A 19,388-nucleotide genomic window follows, 5' to 3' on the forward strand; every position below is an offset into this window, starting at 1 on the left:
GAGACCTCTTGTAGCCTGTGGCTGATTCACCACCATGAAGACTAAGTTCGTTGTCTGTTTCCCTTCCAATGGCTGGACTACCAGCGGAGGCGTTTGTTGAAGAGTGAGCTTTGACCAGATGCCTCCTTAGGGCAACTGTCCCCGTCGGCCTCACTGCTCACGCAGGTGCTGGGCAGGCAGAGGCCTCGGGGGGTGGGGCGGGGACAAGGTACACTTCCCTTCTCCTGAGTGTGAACAGGAGTGGCACGCCCATGGGAGCAATACTTGTGGGACGGACACCGGGAGAAGCACCCATATTTCTGGAAAAGGGCAGATGAGCTGTGTGTGTTGGCAGAGACGAGAGCAGACAGATGATGGGACCATGGAGGGAGGAGTTGATTTGGTTCTTTGACATAAGGCACATGTATTCCGCAGAGATCCCTGGCACAAGATACTGGTCGGAAAGGAAGGCCTGAGCCACAGGGGAATGGGGCTGGAGGATCGATCGCTGGCTCCACGGAGCAGAGCCGGGCTGGGGGAGCAGGGGTTTAGGACAAGGCATCAGTTCAGGAGCGAGTGGAGCTGTGGCTGCCTGCCGCTGCCGTCTGTGGAGTACCAGGCCTGGCTCCCATGCTTGCCTCATGCTGCCTATGCTTGTGATGTCCGGTTGTTGTTTGCAAATCTGTCACCAATATCTCACAGGGTAGAGTGGAAGCAGGAGAAGAAAAGGAAGGGTTGTTGGTGTGTATGTGTTGTGTGTTGGGGGTGGGGCACAAAATGGCCTTTTCTGAGCATGCACTGGTACCCAGTTCTCCCAACCTGGAAGCCTGATGTCACCTTTGACCTCACCTTTGACCTCCCCCGTTCCCCCCCCCCCACACTCAGCCAGTCAACAAGCCAGTGTGCTCGCCCATCATCTTCGGAGTGGGCTCCTGACCCTTCTGGGCCTTTCCACACACTTCTGACAAACCGTTCTCCCCTGACACCGCTAGCACTTCTTCATTCCTGGCTCAGAGCTTCCATCTGCTCCTCAGGGCCCACAGATTAAAGTCCAAACTCTCTAACGTGGTGTGACCGACCGCACTGTCCCCGGTCTGCCTCTCCCCACTCCCTTTCCTTGCGTTCCACTTTCTTTTTTTGCAAGTTTCTGCCTTTGTATCTGAGCACTTGCAGTTTCCTCCGACCATCGCTCGGAGACGCTGGGAAACCCTGGCCATCTCCAGAGAGCTGAATATCACTTAGATTCCAGCCTAAGTCCTGCTCAAGGCCAGCCATGCCCACCACTCAGCATTCTTTAGGCCTCTTACAAATACTCTGCGTCCTTGCCCACAACTGTGCATCTTTCTCTCCAAAAGCACTGTAAATTCCTTGCGGGCATGGATTGTGTGTTAGGGTCCTTTGATACCTCAGCTTTGAACAAAGGGCCTGAAGTCTGTGCTCTCGGCTAATTTGTGGGTTTTTCTTATGTGCCCCCCCTCAAACACAAACACAAAAAACAGGTCGTGGAGAGCCATTTACCGGCAAGAGAAAAGCCACATAGTTTAGCACCAACGTTATGTTTGGACTGGAAGGAGCCTGGGTAGACAGGGAGTGGGCAGAGAGAAGCCAAGCGAGGGTAGAAAAGAAAGATGGCCCTTTGCATTATGGGGGGGGGCATGTGGCAGAACTGCAGGGGATTCCAGCGGTACCCCAAGCCCCTGGGTGGCCTGAGGAGAAATCAGTCACTGTCACCGCGCAGAGGGGTTTATGGCTCCCACCCCAGCTTTGAGAACACACTCAAAGGTCAGGCCTTGGGTTGGGCCTGGAAGCTCAGCCAAGAAGGGGGAGGGGACCAATACAGTTGGTGCCACCTGTGCCAAGCAAAGTGGGCATCACAGGTGGATGCCCAAAGAGAAATGGAGGAAGAACAGGCGTGAGCCTGTGTGTAAACATCTGGGCAGACTGAGTGGGTGGCAGGGTCCCCAGGACCCCCTCCCCCCTGGCTCCCCTCGGTCCTGCTTTCCAGGGGTGGGGGCAGTGGGGAGGGACTGCAGATTTCTTCTGTCAACACTAAAGAGGTTTCTTTTTCCCCAAGTGTTCCCCAGGTCTTAACCTTTTAAAGCCAGAACTTTAATGTCATTTCACACATCCCCAAACCCCAGTTCTTCAGGGGTGTGACAACCCCCTCCCTCCCCTTCATTGCTTTCTCAGGGCCCCGTGATGGTGCCTGTTATAGGAAAAAAAAAATCTGAGACTTTTCTGGGGTCTGTAGGATCTGAAAGATGGATCCTCTGTCAGGTAGGGGAAGGAAAAAAGATTGTGACCCAGGTCAGTCTGGGCTACCGTGTCCACCAGCCATGGTCACTGGCCTCAGGAAGCAGGACCTGCCCTGCCTTCTCCCTGCCTAGTCCATGCCTTTCTCACCAGAGCCCTTGCTCAACCTATCATTCCTGTGAAGGACCCCAAAGAGAACATAGCTGAATGGAAAGGGCCAGGTATGAGATGAAGACCAACAGAGAGAGAGGCGTGTGCCCCAGGCCGTCTGCCGTCTGTTGGGCAGCCCCTAATCACCTGCCCAGACTGCAGTGGGCCCCTGATGTCTTCCCCGGAGGAGGAAATGGGGATTGGCGATGTTATCTCAGGTCAGTTTAGTTTCAGCATTCCTCGGTTAAACCAACCCCCAACCAATCAGAGTGCAGGGCCAAATAAAACGGTCCTTTTTAATTTATACCCTAGTGGTTTTTGTTTTTTTCTGACACGGGGTGCCAATCATTAGTAAAACCAGTGCTTTACAGCTGGCCACGTAGTGAGAGAAGGGCAAAGAAACGCCAGCCGACCCCGTACAGCGCCGAGGGCTGCTGGGCTATAGCTACATCTATGAACACGCATTGAAATGTCGACACCTGGACAGTAAGGAAAAGTTTATTCGGTTTATTTCTTCCTGCAGTTTTTTGGTAAAAAAAAATGGGCAAACCTTTGGTCAGAATGGATTGATGATTACTCGGCCGTGTGTGGCCAGAGGGGGTTCAGGATCAAGCCTTCTCCTGGGACATTAAGTCAGAACCGAGGTGCAAGCCCCTATGGCCCCCAAACACTGATGGGTTCCCCACTTCTGGGGTCACGTGATCATGTCTTTCTGGGCCCCCTGGGAAGACAGGACTGTCCAAAAAAAAAACCCACCCACCCTACTATGTGCTATGTACCACGTTAGCTGTTGAAATACGCAGACTGGGGAGAGCCAGGAAGTTGGGAGTGCCAAATGGGGACATAGAATGAGAAAAGAGATGTTAGCTGGCCTTCTGGAATCTGCTACCATTGAGCAGAGAAGCTGGGCAGGCCGGCAGGGCAGCACCTGCCTGTAAAAGCAAACCTTCACCAAGTCCACCTGGAGAGCGGAAGGACTGTGCCCATGCTGGGAGCTCCTTTCCTGGCAGACCAAGTAGAACCCAGCACAGAGAATGCTGGTACACGGGGGAAGTGGGGCGGAGGCAGAGGGGAGGCCGGACCTGCTAGATTATTTCATCCAGAGGTCGTCTCTGCCAGCCACAAGCTGCGTTTGAGAAAGAGAAGACAGGGTGAGACTTCCATCATTACCGGAAGGCTCTATGTTTGTTGGACCCTCCCCAGTGACCACACGGGGTGGAGGAGCAGAGGGGTCCTTCGTTGGGACAGGGTGGATGGCCTTTTTTGTTTTTGGCAGGAGTGGCATTCTGTTTGGGGGGAGGGAGGCGTCTCAGCAACAGCTGCTTCCCTTTTCCCACTATCCAGAACCATCACCAGTAATTCCCTCCTCCCTCTCTTCCCTCCCTCCTTCCCTCCCTCCTTCCTTCCCTCCTTCCCTTCCCTCCCTCCCTTCCTTCCTTCCTTCCTTCCTTCCTTCCTTCCTTCCTTCCTTCCTTCCTTCTTCCTGGTCCTTGCCTTTCTCACTAGATCTCTTTTTGTTTTGACCACTCTGGGGTCGGTACACAGTCATATAGAGAACAATTGAGCAGGGAGGATGGAGGAGGAGGTGAAGATTATGGAGAGGGAGAGGCGGATGGGCTCATGCCTTGCCCGCCCTTGTGTGTGTGGGGGGGAGACACCATGCTGAACTGGGACATCTTTGCCAAACAGATACTAGGGGCTTTGAAGCCAAGATTGAGTTTGTTGCTTAAAAAAAAAATCCCTTTTACTCCATCCTGGAGGCTTCTCCTCATGTCCCTCTGTCTTTCCTTGTTCCCTTCATGCCTTTCCGTTCTCCTTGTGCTAGTCATCTCCCTGGAAATTCCTATAGACCCTGGAAATTCAGCGAGACAAGGAGTCGTCGCGGGTGGTTCAAGAGCCATCCCGGGGACTGTCCCCAGTTTACTTCCCAGGCCTGGCCTTCAGACCACTCGCATTGAGGAATAATAAGTGATTGATCTCAACTCTGGTTCCTTCATGAGCTCATGTGACCAGCTTGTGTTTGTCATTGTCACCGTCTCCAGGGACAACCGTCAGCAACAGGACCCACCCACCCATGCTGGCCCACTGCTCCCCACAGCCTCTTCAAGCACTGGCTTGGTCAACATGTGGCCAGTGCTGGACCGGGAGGCAGGATGGGGTGGGCTAGAAGATGGGAGCTTTCTGTCTCTAGGAGGCTCTGTTGTTTAGGAAAACAGAGATAAGAGATACAGATTGGAGGACAGCGACAACTTGGGCTGAGACCACGTGCAAGTGAAGCGTTCACTGCTATGATGGGGGCACAAAGCGGGGCGGCTGGCACGTCTGGACAAGTGAGGCCCCTAGGTAATGTCAACATTCAGTGTGAACTTGTGGCAATGACAGATCCTTGTGAGTAAACCTTTCTGAGAGAATTGGGTGGAGAAATAGAACAACTGGCTCAGAAACCATGTCGGTAACACAGAGGCTTTTTCAAGAAGAAGAAAAAAGATTTGACATACCCGGGCCTAACATCTCTTATTCTGGTAGAAGGTACTATGTCCCGGCTCCTACTTAATTAGTGCTTTGTGGTTTTCGGTCCAGGACACTGTTACAAAGTTGCTGGAGTGGCCCGCCCCCCATATTCTAAAAGTCAAAAATGCCAACAGGGGACCGCAGTCAGACTCCTAAGGATAGAGAGGAAGGGTATTCAGTGGCTTCGTGCCTAGCCAGTGAGAGTTCCTGGAACTGTCCGACAAGCTGACACTATCAGATGGACACACAGACCGGAAGGATGTCTCCGCTTTGTGACTTCTATCTTCTTAGAGTCAGTTGTTACTAACTTGTTTCTCTGTGTCTCTTTCAGTCTCTCTTGTAAATTTCAGGTTTGGTGTGAACTAGTTCTTCCATCAGTGCTCTTCTGTGATTCAGCATCCGGAGGATCCAGAACCTCTTGCTCTCGTTGTGGGTAAGAAAGAGTGGCAGCGAGGTTAAAGGCTTTCTTCATTGGACAGCCCGCACAATCAGCCTTGGAAATGATTAGATAAGGAGCAGTTAGGTTACTCTTCCTCCCTGTCTTCCTGCCTCCTCCTTTGAAGGCCTTGAAGACTGGACTTCTGCCCACAGCTCCCAGCTGCCCATCTGATGTCTCTCCCGGGACTGTGGCTTCTGTTCTCCCAGGCGAGCGAGGGGCGTGGCTGCTGACAGTTGCTTTCAACTGCCACCGGAATGTTCTCGGCTTCAGATTCTCAGCAGTTGGCCCTGGAAGTCAGATATACTCTCCAGCCCGCAAGACCAGGCTTCACATTTCTTTATGCACCCCAGAGGCCAGGACTGTTAAGGAATGCCCGGAGGAAAAATGGTGATGAAGTAAACTTCTGCATAAGTGAATTTCCACCAGAAGTTTCTAGGGCAGCCATGCTTCCACGGGATGCTCTCTCTGGTCACTGTCTTATCTAAGGTCTCTGCCTTAGCTGAAGAAAAACTGGATGAAGAGCGTTAGTGAACCCAGCACCTTGGCCTTGACATATCCCTTCTCTCGCTCCTCCCGCCCTCCATTCTTTGCCATGGCTCATGTCCTTCCAGGCAGGCATCTGAGCACATGGCACTCATAGAAAGAGCCAGACCCTAGGTAGTTATTTCAGCGCGAGGTGTAAGAAACTTCGTTTCCTCTTCCTGGCAGCAGAGAGTCATAATGAATGCCTCTTGAGGCCGAGGAATGCGCTGTATCCCCTGACTCCGGGGATTCGTAGGGGGTCTTTGTGGCTGGCTGATCTCTGCTTTTCTGGAGCTCCCCTCTGAGGGGGGGGGGGACAGGGAATGGGGTGGGAGAAAGAGCTGCAGAGTTGTCTCCTTGCCCTGAACACTACATCCTCCTTATGTGGCCATCAGCCTTGGGACAAGATTTGAGAGGGAACATTTTAGAGATAGATAAGGGGCCGAGCACACAGGGAAATACAGTGACCAGGGAAGACTGTCATTTTGTGTATGGGTGAACATATCAGGGCCCTTTGCGAATTATGCTCAGGACACGGGGGTCTCCTGTGTTTTCTCTCCTTTTACCCTCTCCCCTCATCCAGGATGAGTTTTCGATCTAGCCACTTTTGGGGGTGTGGGGGTGGTTCTCCTGCGTGAGGGCCTCATCTTTCTTCTCTTTCCGGTGGATCAAAGTCTTGGCAGACTAGTTTGGGGACCCTGAGAAGAGTGGGGAAGACTTTGGCGTGTGTGTGGTCTTTTTGCCTAGGTGTGGAGTGTGGGGCGGGAGAGGGTTGAGCCTCCTCCTAGCTACCAGGGGCTCATTCCCGGGGGGGGGGGGTGGCCAGGTCCTGAAAGAAACTTCTAGAGATGGCCGACACCCAGGCCTGCCTTGCCTTCAGCTCTAAGGAAGAGCAGCAGGAACCTAGTCAAGTGTTTTTGTTGGCTTCTGCATGTAATGGTGATCCGTACCCCCACTGAATGCCAGCCCGGGCCAGGCCTGTGCCCGGCGCAGAGGACAATGACTTACAGCTTAGTGTGGCTGTCCCACACATTGATTTGGAAGAAAAGCCCAAGGAAGTTGACCGCGCCAGTCTCAACAAGTGAGCCCTCTGTGCTTCCAGTGACCGAAATGTGGAGGGTCATCAGAGGGGCTTGGAGTAAGCCCTGGAACTAGGGTGGGTGAGAAGCGAGGACTCGGGGCCCAGGCTGGGGTGGGGGGAGTCTGACTTGGGCTCGGGCATAGACGTGTGGCAGGAACGAGGGGTCGGGGGCCGCTGGGCCGCAGGATATTGCTGCATGGAGTTAGTGGGCCTGTAAAGGACAGAGCTAAGGTGGGGGACCAGACAGGAGGCCTTAGGAAAGAAATGGAATGCTTCCTTGAGAAGGCATGTGGAGGAGAGAAGGGAGAAAATGGAGCCACAGGCGTCCAGTGGACCTCGGGAGGTGCCACCAAGCTAAGAAAGGAACACAAGTGGAACGCGAGTGGGGAGGTGGGAAGTTCAGAATGACACACATCTCTTGTGGCCCCAGAGGAGAGAGACGCTGTCCATTCCTGCCCCCAGGCCAAGGGGGTTGGACAACAAGGTCCACGAGCTTCCCCCAAAAGAACCACCGAGGCAGCCCTGGGGAAGAGGGCCGGGACAGTTTTCCTGAGGACAGATTGATGGATAAGGGGAAAGAAATACAGAGGAGGGTTGGGGGAGCCTAGTAAAGAATCCAGGGCGTAAGATCCTGCCCAAGAGGACAAGTGAGTGGTTGTCTCCCGTGAGGGGTTGGCAGGGGAAGCCCTCACTCCCTTCTGACCCCCCAGCCCACCCCAGAGTATGCCTACCAATACGTCAAGCCTACCACAGGTGTTAAGTGAATGTCTGCTCAGCTCCCCCAACCCACAGATGGGACAAAGCGACCTGGAAGGAAGGACACTGGAAACTGGGGTGGCTTTGGTGATGGGGGAGGGCAGGGGTCCTGAGCTCCTGGCAGGCCAGAGTTAGGAAGGGGGGATGGGAGCCGAAATGAGCCTTTGACTGATGGAAGGCAAAAGGTTTATTCTGAGTGGAGTTGGATAGGGTGGGGAGTGAGGCGGTGAAGATGGTCTCTTTATTCCTTGTAGAAGTTTATCCAAGACAGGAAGTAGTTTACCCAAGACATATAAAGGGAATGAGTTGTGGCTTGAAAAACACTTTTTTTTTTTTTTTTAAAGATTGACTACATCTTGCCCCTCACACGATGAGTTCCTTGGAGAGAAGTTACCACAATCCATACAAGTAAGAAGGTAGAAATCACCAATAAGTCCTTCTGGCAGACTACACACCCGTTTCAGCCTTGGACAGGGCCCCCTCCAGACAGGTGTTTAGTTTTAGTTGGAATGATGTCACGGAATACATTATTATTTTTGCTTAATGATATTACAGAAAGAAAAAGAAAAACATTTCTCCATCTTTTCTTTCAAAACATCCCTTGGAATGTTTTCCACCTCACATCTAAGATAAAGATGACTCAAAATGCAACAGAGGTAAAAAGAACATGGAGCAAGGAAAAAGTCCTGTGACCTCTGTGAGGTCAAGGGGTGATCATCTCTGCCTTTATGTGCGAATGTCCCAGAACTGACTGAAATGGCTTTCCCTGTTGGATATTTAGATGTCACCGAATTTCCTGTTTGTTTTCTATACAGGCTGTGATGGGTGTCCTGGCTAAATCTCTTGCATACATATCTCATTTTCTCAGATCAAATTTCTAGAAGTCGAGTTTCAGAGGTAGGGGGCGGGGGAGCAAAAGGTAGTCCAAATTTTAAAAAAATGAAACAAAAAGAAAAAGCTGCTTCCAGGATAAGGCCTAATTTCTTGAAAAAAAAAAATCAAAATCCTCTCCTACCCGCCAACCCCAACAATGCACAAGCTCAGCTTCTCCACAGCCTTCAGAGCTGTTGGGGATACTGGCTACTGGCTGTATTTTAATGGATGCATTTGGCAGATTTATAGGCAATGGCTCAAAGAAGGGCCCTGAATCCCCCTCCCCTCGAAGTTTATTCTCCCCCCTTCTCCCCTCCCCCCCTGTCCCTCAGGAAGGGGCTGAATTGGAAGAGAGCAAGAAATGAAGGCCCATGGCTGGGGGGAGGGGGTGTGCCAGAGGAAGGGCCTAGGGCCAGAGTAACATGAGAGCTTGGGAAAGAAATCAGACCCCTTGGATGAGGCCAAGGGCCACTGGCTTGTTTGTTGGCTTTTCCCTCTTCAAGAGAGAGCTAGCAGGAGTGGGGTGGGAGGAGGGATGGGGAGGAGTGGGGGGAGAGGATGATCAGGATCAGTGTGGGGGATGGGGTGTAGACTTTTGCTTCTGCTCAGGTCTTGGGGTAGGAACACACCTCCTGGCCCGTGCTGTGACCTCCCACGCAGGGTGTGTGCCTTCCCTTTGGGTGACTCAAGATGTTTCTACCTCTATCACATTGGCCTCGACAGGAGTCTCTTTGGGCTTTTCTGCACTACTGCAGACATTTTCTTCTCTAATGAATTCGTCACAAGTATGTCAAGAAAAGGAGGCCAAGATACCTTGGTTCTTAATACCTAATTCCTGGCGCTGGGGCTAGAACTGCTGGAGGCCCTGGCATTGCTTGCAGGTTGACTTGTCCCAGAGATGGACTAACCCTCCACCTCCACTCCAATCCACCAGAAGCCCCCGGAGACTCTGGATCTCCTTGAATTTCACACCCTAGGAAGCAAAACGGAAGTGCCCTTTATCTTCCACTGCTGGGGTCAAGTCTGGCTGCTACGGCTGGCTTGTTCTCTATTTATCCGCACAGGTTCACTCATTCTTTCAGGGCCCACACGTGGACCTCAGGGTTGATATCCAGCTTCTTAGAGTTGCTATAAACAGGTGACCACAGCCTAAGTGGTACAAAATTAAAAAAAAAGCACAAAACAAAACAAAAGTCTTCTGGTTCTAGAGACCAGATGTCCACGAAGCAAGGTCCCCCCAAGGCTAGATCTTTCTAGGTCCTTCCAAGGGAGATTTTCCCCTTCATGCACTTGCCCTCCCCTCAGGTGGCCGCTGGGAATTGTGTGGGGGGGATTCTTGGCATGTGGGTGCCTCTCAGACTCTGTCACCACAGGGTGTTTGCCCTGCCTCTCTGTGTGTGCCTTGGTGCATCCTGGACCTGGCCTTTGGCTCAACCCCAATCTAGAACAACCATCTACAAAGACTTAATTTCCAAATAAAACTGCGTTCTGGGGTTCTGGGTGGACCCGTGTTTTAGGAAGATGGTACCCTACCCACGCTCCTTCCTCTGCCAACAGACCCTCTTTCCACCTCCACAGATCCTGTTGGAGGAGCTTTTCTCAAACCTCCCTTAGGAGGTGTTCTGGAACCTTCCACGACACCTGGCGGCTGACAGAATAAAGTCCTATCTCTCTAGCTCAGCTTTGGAGGGCCACCCCGGCCCTCGTGTGTCCGTCCCGCCCAGGGCGTCTCTACCTTCCCAGGCACCCAGGGAAGGTCTCCTACGTTGTTGAACACGTGGTCAGTGCTCATCTGGCCTCCTGTCTTCATTCTCTGCCTGCTGTTTAGAAATGTCCCTTGAGCCCCGTGTCACCTTTGACATTCCTTTCCTAGGAGAGTCTCTGCAGCCGGTCCCACATATAGCAGACTGACTATGCCACCGTGCCGGGCTGTTTCTCAACCTAGGGTTGCTATTTGTCAAAGGATGACCCTGTGGTTTAGACTTGGGGTGGTGGGGTGGGGTGGGGCTGGAGGGCTTTGGATGACAATGACATCTTGAATCCGATGGTTTCTTGGTAAATGGCCATGGATGCCACCTCTGGCATGAGTCGGCCCCAGGGCTCACTTTCCACCTGATGGAATCACCCCAGGCTTCCTGTCCCGTCACCCCTAGACGGCTAAAGCAGCCGCAGAAGGCTGTTCTGAGATGAAATGGGGTAAAAGAATGGCTGATCTTTTTTTTGAGATTCTGGGGCGGTGGATGGTATTTCAGAGTTGAGAAGAGAGAGCTGAGGGAGGGAAAAGAAAGTCCTAAGGCCAAGAAGTGCCAGGGAAAGTAATGGGGGCTGGGGGAGTCCACAAATCTCATCCTTCCCTCAACAGTCGGCTGGTCACATGGCAGCCAGGATAGGGCTGGGTGGAGGGAAAAGGAGAAGACACACAGGAAAAAAGAGAAAGATGTCAGCCCCCAAATTAGCAGTGACAGATGTTCTGCAAACTCAGAACCTCAGGACGTTTTTCTTCCCATGTTGTTAGAGTCTTTTGCTAGTAGCTGTGACTTAGATGATTTTGGCAGCTGCCCCCCACCCCCAGTCCTGATTGTTGGGGCCTGCTGATGCTGAAGTAGGTTTAGGAACTAAAGCTAAAGCAAACACCTTGAGGGAAGGCCCAGGGTCCCCAGAAGAGTCTATGGGCCTCAGCATTATAGCTCTGATCTTGTCACTTTGTCCCCCAGCACCACATGCCTGGGTTTACCTGGTTAGGTTCAGAAAAAGAAACAAACAAAAACAAAACCCCACAAAAAAGCACCTATCCTACTGTAGAGCAGACATGTCTAGACCCCATTAAAGTGATATTTTTGTAGACATTCCACTTGAAAGGTATTACCAGACTACCTCCCTCTAGATGGGCAGTTTGGTCATTTCTGAAGTCACTCACTATTCAATGCAAGAAGAGATCAGCAGTGTTTCCTTTGGTAGGAAGTCTTCTGTGTACCCTCTTTGTCTTTAGGTCCTCATGGCAATTCTGTCCCAATAGGAAAGGGAAGAGTTTGCATTTGTCCTATTCATCTACCTAAAGAGTTGGGTAAGGACTTGAAACGTGGTTTTGAGACTCAAGCCAGGGAGGGGAGACCCTGAGCAAAGCGTGTGCTTGTGAACAAACCTCTCTTACACAGAGGTTTGTTCTTACCCGCCTTATCTACCCAGTCCTCACAACATGCAACCGGCACACGACCCAATGTAGAATGTGCAAAAGACCTTCTAGCGACTCAGTATCTTAGTTGTGACTCGGAATTATTCACCAGGGTTCAGAAAAATAAATCCTATGCCCCTAGGGTGAGTCTGATGACCTTAAGGTGGAAGAGGTGGTCTGGTCAGCGTCTTTCTCCTTACTACTTGTGTTTTCCTTAAAGAGGCGGGGCTGTCTGGCTCCTGGCTAACTTCTGAGAGGTCAGGGATTCTAGGTATTTGCTTCTGTGTTTCTTTTTCCAACTAGACAGTGAATTCCTTGAGGGAGCAGGTGATATCCAGGGAGCCTGGAGGAAGACTCTGGAAAAATGTTTCATTTTGAAATGAGAATGGTTTACAAACAACAGGAGTCAAGACTCCTGTTTTATTTTTTAACAGAACAAGCACAGTTTGAAAATTCTGATTTCATGATAGCTGGAGTCTCTATGAGCCAGAGATGATGGGAGTCGGGGGGGGGGGCTGGAGAGAAGCATGGAGCCAATGGGAAACTGGGGTGTGGGATTAGAGAATGGATGGGAGTCGTTTCCTATGGAGGCAGTAACAAGGTGATGGAGACACCGATTTATTATCTTCCAGAAGTCAGAGATTTAAAACAGATCTTCTGCACAGGGCTGACATCAAAGCAGGGTCAATGCCGTGCTCTTTTGAGAAGCTCTAAAGGAGAATTCAGTCCCCCCCCACACCCTTTTTTTTTTTTTTGTCTCTAGTTCTAGATGCTACCCACATCCTTTTGGCTTTTAGCCCTTTTCTTCCACTTCAAAGCCAGCACCTTCAAATCTATTTCCTGATTGCGGTGATTTCCTTCTCCCCGCCTTTCGTATCTCTCCTGGCCCTAGTGATGATAAAGGGTTCTCCCTGGAAAGCCCCAAATCACTTCCACGTTCCAAAGTCAACTGGTTAGCAACCTTAATCGTACTCAGCACTCTTTGATAGCAGAACCTATTTATTCCCAGGTTCTGGGGTGCAGGTTTCTGGGAGAGCCACTGGCTCCCAGCACCCCCATTCTACACTTGAGGACACTTGAGCTTGGACAGGTTAAGTGAATTCCAATTGTTTGTTCCACAGGAGGGGAAAAAATAAAAAAAAATATCCCCTGTGGGGCCTGGTGGTCTGTCCCTAGAGCTCTAAGCAAGACTCAGCTGAAGGTGAGGGTTTCTCCCTCCCTCCCCTCTCCCTCCCTCTTCCTCCCCTCCCACTGCCATTTGTGCTGCATTCATAGCTAGACTGAAGGACAGTCTATAGACACCAGGATGGATTTTTCTCACGTCGAGGGAGCTGCTTATTTTAGTAGAAGCACAGACTCTTGAGAAGTGAAGCTGCACATGGCCCATCTGGAGGAGGTTGAGCTCAGTGACCAAGGGCCCCGAAAGTCTGAATCATGGAATTTCTCCCTGAGGGAGGGAAGGAGGGAGGGAGGGAGAGAGAGGGAGAGAGGCCAGGCAGAGAGGCCAGGCAGAGAAGTGGAAAAGGAGCTGTCAGGGCTGCTTTAGCACTGCAGGTATATGGGCTGCCTGGTACAGACCATTTCCCCACTGTTTCTGTAAACTCAAAGCTGGGGACTGTCATATGGAGCCTTAAGTGACAGACCGCAGGTTGTTCAGAGAACGCCGCAAGAGGTCTCCCGTCAAGAAGGTCCCAGCCACGGGCAGACAAGCCCAGGGCTTCCACACATGAGATTTTCACTTGGAAAGAGCAAACCATGAACTGGGGGTAGGAGGGGGGCATCTGAGAACATGGCCAGGCCCCATCCAGGCCCTCACCTCTGTCTGAGCACCTGAAGCTGGAAGCTGGAAGCTGGCCGAGGGCACAGGGGGACAGGCAGGCCCTTCTCTCGCGGGAAGTACAGCCCTCAGCCCTGGAGATGGAGTCAGATGCTCAGGACTGAGAAGATGCAGAATCAGTCACAAGGGTCCTTGGAGCCCTCTGGGAGGGACCACAGTGCCCGCTCGCAGCGCAGAGAAGCCATTTCAGCACAGCATCGCCCACGGTCCATCCCTAGCAACTCATGGTGATACAGAAGCCTGACCCTTGGGGAGATGGATGGACAGATGGCGAGGAGTTTGTCACCCAGGTGAGAGCCGCCACGTTGCTATCTTGTGGGCTGTGGGGGGGCATAATGGGACTCCTCCATCGGTGAGGTCCTTTTGTCTATACAACACTACAAATACTTTGCTGAGTGTTCTAATTGTTGGAAAATCCTTTTTGGTGCCAATCCTAGGGCTTGAACTCAGGGCCTGAGCAGTTTTGCTCAAGGCTAATGCTCTACCCCTCAGCCATAGCCCCACTTTTGGTTTTCTCGTGGACGTTGCTGCTGGCGCTGGCTTTGAACCTGGCTCCTCAGATCTCAGTCTCCCCCTACAGCCTGCTGGCCCTGGCCCTCCTGTGCCATGTCTGAATCCACACATGCAGACGGGAGGCAGCCGCCGCCCCGGACCATCCTCGCACGGGAGAGCCACGGAGGCTGTTCAAGGGAGACCTTCTAGCATGTGGTTAAAAAGGCCGGGAGTGGGGGTTCGATGTGTGGGCTCCAGAACCCCAGTCCCTGGGGGTGACTGCGCTCTCAGAGCCTGGCTGCATGCAGGGCTTTCCAGTGCCTAGATGGGAAGGCTGGAAGCAGGGATTTTATTTTTTTTTCTTTTAGAGAATTTAGCATTCACCGTGACATCTGATGGCTTCTTTCCTGCTCTCCCACAGCGTCTGAGGAGCACACAGCTGGATGGTGGGGAAAACCTAGCAGGGATGGAGGGCGAGGCCAGAGGTAAGGTCTTATGGGTGGCAGTGGGCCTCTGAGCCCTGTGTTTAGGCAGGCCAGAATGGAGGAGGTGTGTGTGTGTGTGTGTGTGTGTGTGTGTGTGTGTGTGTGCGCGCGTGCGTGTGTGTGCGCGCGCGCGCGCGTGTGTGTGTGTGTGTGTGTGTGTGTGTGTGTGTGTGTGTGCTGGTCCCAGGGCTTGAACTCAAACCCAAGGCCTGAGTATTGTCCTTTAGACTTATTTATTTTTATAAATAATTTTTTTATTGTGATTAATATTCTATTCACCAGACAGAAGGTGCATAACTTCACAAACATGGATACCCTTTCTCATGACATGGTCCCCATTTCCCTCCCCCCACCCTCCCCCCTCCTTTAGATCTCTTTAAGCCAATACAGATTTTTTACCATTAGTATAGCTCATGAAATAATCATTGCGTAACGTCAGCTATTTCACTTAGCTTTTTGCTCAGGTCTCAGCTTCTTGAGTAGCTAGGATTTCAGGTGTGAGCCACCAGAATTGCCCCTTTTCATTCCCAGCGATTTGCCCACAAGACAGATGATGATGGGAAGATGTGGGAAGAAGTGGACCCTTCCTGCCTGCACGACCTACACTCAGCGTACAAACGCTCAACAAAGGCTTGGTGAATCATATCAGCACCCTCATCCCATGATATTTTTTGGGTTGCTTCTAGGTCCAGAGTCCAGAAAAGAGTGACGGACAAAGAGCAAGTATGGAGTCTTAGTGCCCTCCTTCCAGTATTGTGGTTTTGCATATAAGCTGGGAAACTTACATTTAAACTATAAAAAAATAAAATAAATTTTAAAGCAGAAATAAATGATTTTGTTTTGTCTTTAAATTTTTTCTCATAGCCAGGAGCCACTGGCTCACTCCTATAATCCCAGCTACTCAGGAGGCTGAGGTTGGAGAATGGAGGTTCGAGGCCAGCCTGGGCAGGAAAGACCATGAGACTCTTATCCCTAATTAATTTCCAAAAAGCCAGAAGTGGAGCTGTGGGTCAAGTTACCATTTGGGTGCTTGCCTGGAGCGCACAAGCTCAGGGACAGGGCCCAGGCCCTGAGTTCAAGCGCCAGGACCAGAAGACAAACATATAAAAAGAGCAAAAGAAAAAAAAGTCTTCACATCCTCTCTGGTAAAGATTCCCCTCCCCTGGCTAGGGGTGAAGAGGAAAGGGAGGGGTTCTCGGCTTCCTTAGCCAGCCCCATGCTTCTTTCAGCCCAGGTCCTTCTGGTTGGGTAAAAGCAGGGTCTCACCCTGGCTTCCCTTCCTGTCAGTGGCATGGAACGTATAAGAATGCTCTGGATATGGGCACCGTGCCAGGTGGCCTTGGTAAGGAGGGTGGTCTCAGGGTTGTAAAGGTGGCAGTGAACAGGACAGCCACAGGCCCGGCCTTCTGCGATGGACCCTGGCCAGGGCTTGCACAGTCCACAAGATGTCAACTGGGCCAATACTGCAGGAACCATTCCTGGGTTTTAGAGGTTTTAAACAGAAAACGGTGCCAGTCCTGGGCCTTGAACTCAGGGCCTGGTGCTGTCTCTGAGTAGTTTTCTTCTTTGGGGAGCTCTACCACTTGAGCCACAGCTCCACTTCTGGCTTTTGTGCGTGTGTGTTGCGGGGGGGGGGGGCGGGAGGTAGTGTTAATTGGAGATAAAATTCTCAAAGCCCAGGGTGGCTCGAACCCCGATCCTCAGATCTCAGCTTCCTGCGTAGCTAGGATTACAGGCACCAGTCACCAGGTTCCCTGAGTAGAGTGGATTTTAATCCCAGTCTTTGCCTAGGCTTGTTTGTGAAGATAAAACGAGGTAATTTATGTACAAGTATGTTGCAAATGTATGCAAACAAAAGAGATTCAATAAATACTGGGTAAATTTGCCTTTAATGGAAACTCCAAACTTCTATGCTCCTACAGAGAAGATGGAAGGCCTCTATTTACTTTCACCAGGGGAAACACAACACCTTAGATTTTCAGTTTGCAAAGCAGTTTGGTGTACATTATCGTATTTAATCCATGTAATACCACTGCTAAGAAGGCGGGAACTCGGCAGGACCATTCTTTTTCTTCTGTTTTAAATTGGAAAAAAGGAAGAACCACAGAGCAGGCAATAACTTGCAGAAGTGTATTTACTTAACTATTTAGCTAGTGAGTGACAGAACAGGCAGAGAAGGCTTTTAACCAACCTCCACAGGTGGGGAGAAAGGCAGTCAGATATGTTTATTAGAATCTTGTTACGATTTGTGTATAAATGATTGAGAGAAAAATATGGTAAGTGCCTCAGATAATGGATTAGATCAGGGGCAGTTTTGCAAATTGCTCCCCAACAGAACTTGTATCAGGCAGCTGGATTTCTTGGGGTGTAAACACGACAGGCCAGGGGCTGGGAATGTGGTTCAGTGGTAAAGTGTTTGCTTTGCACATATGAAGCCTTGGGTTCAATTCCTCAGTGCCACCTACTCAGAAAAAGCCAGAAGTAGCACTGTGGCTCAAATGGTAGAGTGCTATCCTTGGGCACAAAGCCTAGAGACAGTGCTCAGGCCTTAAGTTCAAGCCCTAGGACTGGAAAAAACAAATAGGCCACATTCACAAAGAATGAAGAGGTAGGCTTTAGCTAACATGTTTGGCATCCATGTGGGGGCAGTCAGTTTTGTGTTTGGGAGAAAGGAAGTCAGGATGTGAGAGTGCTGAGATTTGTAGTTAGAACAGAAATGTGCAAGCCTCATGGAGCAGGAGCCCTGTGAGAAAGCAGCTGGCTCTGAGGGACACGCAACCTTTGTCATGGACCAAAATCACTGGCGAGAAAGGTAGGATTCTAGTTTCTGTTTATTCAGTCAGTAATTGTATTTATCCTGGAGCCAGTTCCACAGGAGTCATGACAATAGATTTTTTTTTTTTTAAAACTAAGCTGCTGCTCTGTCTTTCATTAGAACAGCTTTGGCATTTTCTTTTTAAAATTTGACTTTCAAAATGGAATGATCAATAAACAAAAATGTTTTCCATGAAAACAAAAGCCTGTTGTGACTTTGATTGAGCTTAAAATGAACCTATGGATGTATTCTGAGACCATTGACCCCCATCCCCCATCATATTAAGCCTTTCTATTCATATTTCTCCATCAATTCAGGTCCTTTCAAACGTCTCAATAAATTGATCTCATTTTTTATGAAGAAGCAACTATCCTAGAGGATTTATTTTTTACCCTCAAGGTGAAGGCAAATACATATTGGCTATCTTTACCAACTGGAATGCTAGAAGAGGCTGAGAATAAATCTATTACAATAAAGAATTTTGTTTCAGCTAGCCAATCAGAGTAATGTGTTTAAGGTGGAGCAAGGCTGAGAAACAAACTTCTTTAAATTGTTTATAGATCTTGGAGGTGGGGGGGGTAGGTGGGGAGTCAATGGCTTTAAGGGCTGGGTGTTCAAACAGGAAGAACAGGTCTGCAGGAATGAGTTCAAAGGAGAATGCATATTCTTTTTCTATTAAGCTGGTTGTCATTGGCATAAGACTTTCCTTGGCTCAGCAGTGTAATGAGGTTCAGGGAAAGATTGAGAAATCATCTGAACTCTCAGAACTTCATTCCAATTTATTTGTATTCATTCATAGTCTCTGGCTTTTAGTGATTTGAGAGCATGGGTAATTCTTCAGCTATGTTTTGAATCATGCATAGTAAATGACTTTTATATTTTTATTTTTATGCCAGTCCTGGGACTTGAACTCAAGGTCTGGGCCTTGTCCCTGAGCGTCTCCACGTTAGGCTAGTTCTCTATCACTTTAGCTACAGCTCTACTTCTGACTTTTTGGTTGGTAACTGGACAGTCTTATGGGCTTTTCTGCCTGAACTGGTTTTGAACCTTGAGATTCTCAGATCTCAGCCTCCTGAGAGGCCACTGGTGCCTGGGTGCTATTTCTTTAGAACACTGGGTAAAATTGCTATTATAGAGGTGATGTACAGAGGGAGTAGAGTTTCATTAGTGTTTTCAATTTCTTTTTTTTTTTTTTCCCTCCCTACTGGCCCTTCTGCCTGAAGAATAATGTCCAGGTGTCCCAGTTTAAGAACATTTTGCCTCTGTGTTTGTTTGGGGGCTCGTTTAACCAGCCAGCCTACAGTTTTGTTTGTTTGGCTTTTCATTTCTAGCTTGTTTCCTTTCCAGGGCTTGTAGAAGATGTGAAGCCACATGTTGGAGACTATATTCAACCTGCACTCCCCATACCTAAGAATTTTTTTTTTTGTCGGTCATGGGACTTGAACTCTGGGCCCGGGCATTGTTCCTGAGCTCTTCATCTCAAGTCTACTGCTCTACCCCTTGAGCCACAGTGTCACTTCCAGTTTTCGAGTGGTTAATTGGCGTCAAGAGTCTCGTGGACTTCAGTGCCCGGGCCGGCTTTAACTGCGCTCCCCAGACCTCAGCGTCCTGAGTAGGTAGGATTACAGGTGTGAGCCACCATGCCCGGGAGTTGTTTATCTGCTTACAGAATGAGCCTCCTCCTGGTATTTCCCCCAGCCTCTGTGTCCATTGCAGACGCTGTTCAAGGCTTCACAGAGGTCCATGGGTCTCTGCAAAGCCATTTTTGTTGTATGTATGGGTTTGACTTGTTATTCCTGCCTCTCTGAAGGGACTCAATGACCGCCATGTGTTACTCATGTTGTGTTTCCTTGCCCTCTCCAGACCATTAATCTGAACGATGCACAGTTGCCTTGGTTTACTCTTCACCTGGCCTTTCCTCGCCTGTGGCTGGCTCTTAAACCATTTCCTTCCCTTAGAAGGCAGTACATTTTTGTCTGTCTTAGTTACGTTGTGGACCCTTACCTCTGGGCCGTCATTCGAA

General features: G+C 50.2%; 1 long non-coding RNA gene across 1 annotated transcript; it reads left to right on the top strand.

The window, feature by feature from the left end:
- The first annotated feature begins 13,249 nt into the window (after window positions 1-13,249).
- On the top strand, window positions 13,250-15,367 carry LOC150044414 (uncharacterized). The gene is made up of 3 exons (XR_016533176.1): window positions 13,250-13,863; window positions 14,487-14,550; window positions 15,237-15,367. It is a non-coding gene; the product is annotated as an uncharacterized LOC150044414 (long non-coding RNA).
- The last annotated feature ends 4,021 nt before the right edge of the window (window positions 15,368-19,388 follow it).

Source organism: Megascapheus bottae, chromosome 30, assembly GCF_031878675.1.
Source record: "Megascapheus bottae isolate mThoBot1 chromosome 30, mThoBot2.hap1, whole genome shotgun sequence".
Taxonomy (NCBI): domain Eukaryota; kingdom Metazoa; phylum Chordata; class Mammalia; order Rodentia; family Geomyidae; genus Megascapheus; species Megascapheus bottae.